We start from the raw sequence: 7,828 nt of genomic DNA on the forward strand, positions 1-7,828 counted from the left end.
TCTCTCTCTCTCTCTCTCTCTCTCTCTCTCTCTCTCTCTCTCTCTCTCTCTCCTTACCCAAAAATTCTATTCCGGGTAAAAAAATAGAGCTCTGCTAGGACTCAGTAAGGCAAATAAAGAACTTAGAAGCAGCAGATGTCTAGATAGTAAGTCCTCAGCCACTAATATATTGCAGTTTCATGACAGTTTTATAATCTTTTTCTTAAACTTTTTAACTTTAGTTCCCCCTTCTGTCCATGTAGTCTTTGGTATATTCCCATGATACTACATATCAGCCTTCACTTAGATAGTCTCTATTTTCCTCCTTCATGTTTCTGGATTTTCTCATATAAATTTATTTTCTAGGGTTGTCTTAGGAGACTATAAAGTCAAATAAAGTCAACAAACATCCAATATTTATTTATTTTGAAATTAGGTTTTTTTATGCCAACCAGCTTGGAAGAGCAGTAGTCACTATTAGACCAATCCCTCTACTTATCAACACAGTCTGTCTCTGACCTCAGCCAGTTTGCCCTTCCTTGGGCAGGCTGGTGCTATCTCTACCCTTAACTCCATCCTCCAGATCTAAAGGGCTCACCATATTGGTACTGGAATTAGTGAGAACACCTGATCAGCTTTAGCCCTCTAATATTACTATAACTCAGAACTCCCAGACTCAAGGGATTCATAAGCCTCAACTTCCAGGGTAGCAGAATTTAAAACTATGAAGGGTTCAACAAGCATTTACTAAGTGCTTACAATGTGCCCAGCACTATTCTAAGTTATCTTATACAAAGAAAGGCATACCCCTCCATACTAAAGTCTACTTTCAAGAAATTTACAATCCCATTGGATGATTAACTCTTTGAGGGCATGGGCTGTCTCTTTTCCTTATCTGTATTCCCAGTGCTTAACACAGTGCCTGGCATATAGCTGGCACTTAATAAATGTTTATTAAATGAATGAATGAGTAATGGGGAAGAGTTAAATCAACTACATACAAAAAAGATATATACAAGATGAATTGGAGATAATCTTATAAACAAGGTACTAGCATTAGGAAAGACTTCTTACAGAAGATATTTTATCTGGGATCTGGAGGAAGCCAGAAAAGCCAGGAGAGATGAAAAAGTAAATCATTTCGGGCATGTGAAACAGTCAGTGGAAAGATACATCACTAGGAGATGGATTGTCCCATATAAGGAACATGGGCAGCTAGATAGAGAAGTGTCTAGATTACCGAACCTGGAGTCAGGAAGACCTGAGTTCAAATTTGATCTCAGACACTTACTAGCTGTGTGACCTTGGACAAATCAGTTAATCTTAATTTACCTCAGTTTCCTCATCTGTAAAATGAGCTGGAGAAGGAAATGGTAAACCACTCCATTGTCTTTGTCAAAAAAAATCCCAAATGGGGTCATGAAATATTAGGATATGACCAAAATAACTCAATGATAACACCAATATGAGGAGCAGCAAGGAGGTGAATGTCACTGGATTGAAGAGAGAGAGAGAGAGAGAGAGAGAGAGAGAGAGAGAGAGAGAGAGAAAGAGAGAGAGAGAGAGAGAGAGAGAGTGTGTGTAGAGGAATAAGGTGTGATGGATGGTGGATTCCTTTTCACTGGACCTACTCAGGCAAAGTTGAAGGTTTATTTGTTGGGAAGCTGGAAGAGGCATTTTTGTTAAAGCATGAAAAAAGATGTCTTAGGTTCTTTTTCTTTAGAACTTTCAAAATGATATTCTTAACATAGCCTACTATTGTTCTCCTTTTAGCTATTAAATTCCTTTTGAATAAAATTCACCCTTCTAGATCAATATTTTAGTCATGCTTCCAATTATACCTCTTTTCAAGGATACCTATCAAGGCAGATATGTCCCCTTATGTTCCTACAGAATTTCAGGTTATTACTTAAACTTTGTTCATTCAAATAGAGAAACACAGTACACTGATTTTTTTTCTTTTTTTGCTATCATCTTTTATTATTTACTGTGAATGACTGGTTCTCTATTCAGTTCTTTCTCCTAGGTCATCCCTGATATTCTTTAAAAAAATTCTTACCTTTTGTCTTAGAATTGATATTAAATATAAAAGCCAAAACAGAAGAATAGCAAGGGCTAGTCATGGGGGGGATTAAGTGACATATCCAGGGTCACACCTGTTGGAAGTGCTTGAGGTCAATCTTGAACCCAGGACCTCTCCTCTCCAGGCCTGGCTCTATATGCACTGAGCCATACTTTTTCACAGTCTCTGTCTTGGCCAAGTATATGAGCTTTCCTCTTTTTACTCTGCTATGCTGCCCCCCTCCCCGAGACTTTATTAGAGCTTAGCTGTCCCCCATGGGTGAGCCACTAAGTAACTGGAATGCAACAAGATATTTATTTATTCATTTGTTCAATTAGATATCCAGCAAACTGGCTGCAATCACAGCACCTGGCACCTAGTAAGCACTTAGTAAATGCCTGTTGACTGATTGAAACAAATACAAATTATCACGTATTCTGAATTCATGGAGTTAGAATTACCAAACTAAGGAAATATAGAACTTGAGAGCCGGAAAGGTACCTTAGAAATCCTGTGATTCAAATTATTCAATCTGTCTCCTGGGACAAAAGTGACAGATTTGAGGAAATCTGAGTCTCATTTTTGGTGACATGTAAAGGTGGGGGTCGGGGGGTGGATTTTCTCCTCTGTTCACAGGCTAACAGGAAGCCTGGGAGGGAGGGAGGCTGAGACCATTCAGATGGAAGACTCCTTTTTTTCTTCTTAAAGCTCTAACAAGCTTGTTCGTAGACTGGGCTCTAGAATAGACCTTAAATATCTAGTCTGGAGTAGAGATAAAATGCCGTGCTTGGGGTGGGGAAATGGCAATTTCCAATCATGCCTTAGCTACCAGCTGTGTCCCCTTGGCAAGTCACTGAACATCTGGACTTTGGTTTTGTCCTGTGTAAAAAGGGAGAGTTGGACTCAGTGACCTCTAAGTTGCCTTCCAGCTCTTAAAAGTATAATCTTATGATCCTGCTCCTTCACTTTACACATTAGACAAGGGGCACAGAGAGTTTAAGCAGTTTGCCCAAATTCCACATAGGAAGTAGGTGATCTTGACAGAATTTGAGTCCAAATCTTTTAATATTGTAGACTGTGGTCTCTTTCTAGTAATGGTGCTACTTTGTCATGCAGTTTTGTTTGACTCTTCATGACTCTATTTGGGTTTATGTTTGTTTTTTGGCAAAGGTACTAGAGTGGCTTGCTATTTCCTTCTGCAGAATTATGTGACTTGCTCAGAGTCATACATCCAGTAAGTGTCTGAGGCTAGATTTGAATTGGGGGAGTTGAGTCTTCCTGACATTAGGTCCAGCTCTCCATCCACCGTGACTATATCTTCTCTTGTTTGTTCCTCATTCCTCATACTGCCACCTCGAGGTGCTGATAACAGTGGAGCCATATGGACCTTCCAGTTTGGGCCCATTTCCACACACACACACACACACACACACACACACACACACACACACACACACACACACTCCCCTACAGTGGCTGCAGATATTATATTCATGCTAATGAAGATGCACCTTCTCCAGAAATACATTCGTAGTCATGGAAGGGAACTCAGACCAATGGGATCATTGTTGTCATCACTATTATAGTCCTTATGTGATAATGCTTTAAAGTTTGCAAGGCTCTCAGGAAGAGTCAAGTTCAAATCTGGCATCAGTCACTTATTAGCTGTGTGAACCTGGGCAAGTCACTTAGTCCATTTGGCTTCAGTTTCCTCATCTGGAGATGATATCTCCGCCAAGAAAACACCAAAAGAGGACACAAAGAGTTGGACAAGACTGAAAAACAAATCAATGACAACCACCAAAAGGTTTGCAAAGCATTTTACATATGGTATTTCATTTGGTCCTCACCAACAAGCCTGTGGTTCATAGGTAAACTGAGGCAGACAGGGTTTATGGGACTCACACAGTTACTAAGCCTGAGGAAAGGCATGATCTCAGGTTTTCCTGACTCCAAGTCAGGTAAAGATTAAAATTAATATACAATAACTAAGTATTATATTTTATAAAGTTTGTTAATAATAACTAAAGTTAAAAAAGCTAGCTAATCAAGCCATGGTCACAGAAAAGAAGAGAGAAAGAAGCAGAGTTATAGTCATCTATATACAAAACATGACCATGCAACATGGTGGAGAGATTAAAAGGAATTTTGGGAAATACCAAAGGAATTCTGGGGAACATAGTTCAAAGTTACAAAATTCTCCAATTATATAGCCTGGAGCTCTTTTTCGGATACCACTTAGCTACCTCTGCTCAATCCTTATTGAACCCCAAGCTCTCCATAGCAGCCTAGGTAGATGGTTTTCCAGGCTCTATTTGAAGACCTCAAAAAGAGATAATGCATGGAATGTGCCATAAAAGCCACAAAGTAGTATATCATTGTGAGATATTGCTATTATTATCCAATAGTATTATGGAAAGCAGATCCTTCTTTCCTTTCCTTTATTTTTCATTTTTTTAATTCCTACTGTCTTTCTTAGTAACTACTCTAAGACCAAAGGGCAAGGGCTACCCAAATGGAGTTAAGGGACTTGCCCAGGGTCACACAGCTAGGAAGTGTCTGAAGTCACATTTGAACCCAGGTCCTTTCAACTCCCTCCCTGCCTAATGCCCTATCTACTGTACCACCTAGCTGCCCCTGAGGCAGCCTTTAATATTTTCGGATAGCCCTAATGCTTAGGAAGTTGTTCAATATTTGGAGCAGAAACTTGTATCCCTGAGGTTTGTTAGCTGATTGATTTATATTCTAGTCCACATTCCAGCCCTTCTGCATGGCATTTTCTATCACTAGAGTCAGTACGGAGAGGCTCCATATTAGAGGCAATATTGTAGAGACCTCATATAGACAGGTGCCACTGCTCTGTGCAGAAGGTCCCTGTGACTGGGACAGTGATTTAGTTTTAAATTTTAATGCTACCTGTGTTCTATTTTATATTTATGTATTTTGTAAACTGCTTCTCAATTACATTTTAATTTGGTTCAGGCTCACTCAGCAGAGTTGCAGGTGAAGCCTGCATGCTGCCTTTTTAACACCTCATGCATAGTGGACAAGAGTGGAGGGTAGGGATCTGGGCTTAGAGTTAGGAAACCTGTGTTCAAATCTCACCCTAAACCATGTAAATATGTGACTCTGAGATTGTCGCCCAACCTTGCTCCACTTCAGTTTCTTCACTCTAAAATAAGAAAGTTGGACTTACTGCCCTTCAAAGTCTATACCTGCTCTCTCTATATGGTCTGCTTTCAAACTTAACAAGTCGTTATTAAATCCTTGTTTTGTGCAGAGATGCCATGCTGGGGCTCTGAGACATAAAAAAAGCTAAACGTAGGCCCTGCCCTCAAGGAACTAACATGCCATTTGTAGGTGGTAAAAACCCAATTAGAAAATCAAATGATAAAGTGTTAGACTTAGGTCCAACCACAGGGACCTGCTTGGATTTATGGGATTTATTGTGCAAGATTATTGGGATGGTCAAATCAGATAACAATTATAAAGTGCTTAGAACAGTGCGTGGTACTTAGTCAGCACTTTATAAATGTTGACCATCATCATCATCACCAGTACATTAGAAAGATATATAAGGTCTGAGAAAGGAAAAACAAAACAAAACAAACATTCTACCATTAAATGTTTTGAGATTTCAAAGTTATTTTCATACATTATTTCATTTTATAACGGCAGTATCCTGGGGAAGAAATCATTACAGATGCTATTTTCCTCATCTTCAAGGTGCATAGACTCAGGTTCATAGAGACTATAACATAATCCTATAACTAATAAATGTCAGGAAGGATTTGAACCGAGGTCCTCCTGATCCAAATCTAATACCACTATACCATCCTCACCAATTAGAGCTAATAATACTAATAATATGTATATGTTTTATATGTATATATTACATATATATACACACATATATATCTTTAAGATTTGAAAAGCACTATACACATTTTAAACACAATTCTTTGAAGTAGGTACTATTAATGTTCCTATATAACATATGTAGAAGCAAATGAGGATGAATAGATTAAGTGACTTGCCCAGGGTCACATAGTAAGATTTAAACTCAAGTGTTTCTCCAAATCTTGTGCTCTCACCTACTATGCCACATAGTTTCATGTTCAGAAAAGGGATCAAGATAAAGACTGGTATACAAGAAAATGGGAACTTTCAGTGGAAACTTTAATTTACAGCCAAAAACTCCTGGGTTGGATCTCACAGGAAGAAAACCTCTATTTTGTCAACCACCCCACCTTTCCACTCCTTTATCTACCCAGTGGGTGTTTGGGCGTCCAAAACCCCCATTAGAGAGTTGTTTATTGCTAGGCTAAGTTAGAACCTAGAGATTTTTCATATACTTTTTTTCAGGATAGGGACCTTGTGTAAGACATGGAGGAGTTCACATTACTGCCACTAGACTGTTGGATGCAGTTCTTTACTGACATCCATGGGAAAGGGTCACTTTGGGATGGCTTTAGAGACCCTTTAAAAGCAAAAATTCAGTCAACACTGCCCAAAGAGGGCTGTTGTTGTTCCCTCCTGGGTTCTAAAATTGCATTCCCTTCCTATCTAGAGACCTGTACTAGCAATGCTCTACAATGAATCTAAGGCAGTGATGGCAAACCTTTTAGAGATTGAGTGCCCAAAATGCAATCCCCATGTCGATGTGAGCCCCCACCTCCTCTTACCCCAGAATGAGAAGGGAGGAGGCATTCCCTTTGGGCTACTAAGCAGAGAGTCAGGTCATGTGAGAAATGTCCTCAGGTGAAGTGGAAAAGGGAAAGGGAGCAGCCCCCTATAGCACATGGGCCACAGGTTCACCAACATGGATTTGGGGATGGGAAAGGGGAGAAATATTCTGCCCAGGTCTAGTGTCTGATTTGCCTAGTTCATTCCTGTAGCATGGCAACAATCATTAGATGTAAATTTTTAAATAGATTCCCCAAAAAGAATGTTTTAAACTTTTTTTCAAAGTTCTTCAAAGTTTCTTGAGAACTATTAATATTCTGAAGAAGAGATCAAATCAATTAACATTTACTGAATGCCTACTTTATGCTAGGACCTATGCTAGCTAGGCATCACTAATTTCACAAATTAGCTACATTGAATAAAACTTACATTACTGTCTTAGAAAAATCAATGAATAATAATATGTTAAAACATTTTAAAATAAAATTTTGATGAATAATTACAATAGTTTAAAGTAGGCAACAAAGTAATCAAATCTAATGATAGTTTTCTGGCCTACTCATTCTAATAAATCTTTAGGTCCTCAGGAATAATTCACTGACTCAGGTGCCAAAAACAGTTCAAGATTTAACACTAGGCTTAGCCCTTTGCAGGATATATAGATCTATAGCTTTCTTTTTTTCTCTTTTCTTCTTTATTTTTAAAAAATAAAACCTTCAATTCTGTCTTGGAATCAATACTGTATATTGGTTCCAAGGCAGATGAATGGTAAGGTCTAAGCAATGGGGGTGAGGGCTACCCCCCCTTAAGTGACTTGTCCAGGTTCATAGCTAGGAAGTGTCTGAGGCTGGATTTGAATCCAACAACCTCCCATCCCTAAGTCTGAGTCTCAATCCACTGGGCCATCTAGATGCCCCCAATAGCTTTCTTTTAAGAAAGGAAGAATCCAGCAACAATATTCTTCCTTGATTCAGTAAATACAAAAGAGAAACCACTTCCTCCCTCCTTCCCTCCTTCCCTCCCTTTCTCTTTAACCCTCTTTCCCTCCCTTCCTCTTCTGCCTTCCTTCCTTCCTTCGTTCCTTCGTTCCTTCGTTCCTTC

This window comes from Gracilinanus agilis, chromosome 3 (assembly GCF_016433145.1).
Source record: "Gracilinanus agilis isolate LMUSP501 chromosome 3, AgileGrace, whole genome shotgun sequence".
Lineage (NCBI taxonomy): Eukaryota > Metazoa > Chordata > Mammalia > Didelphimorphia > Didelphidae > Gracilinanus > Gracilinanus agilis.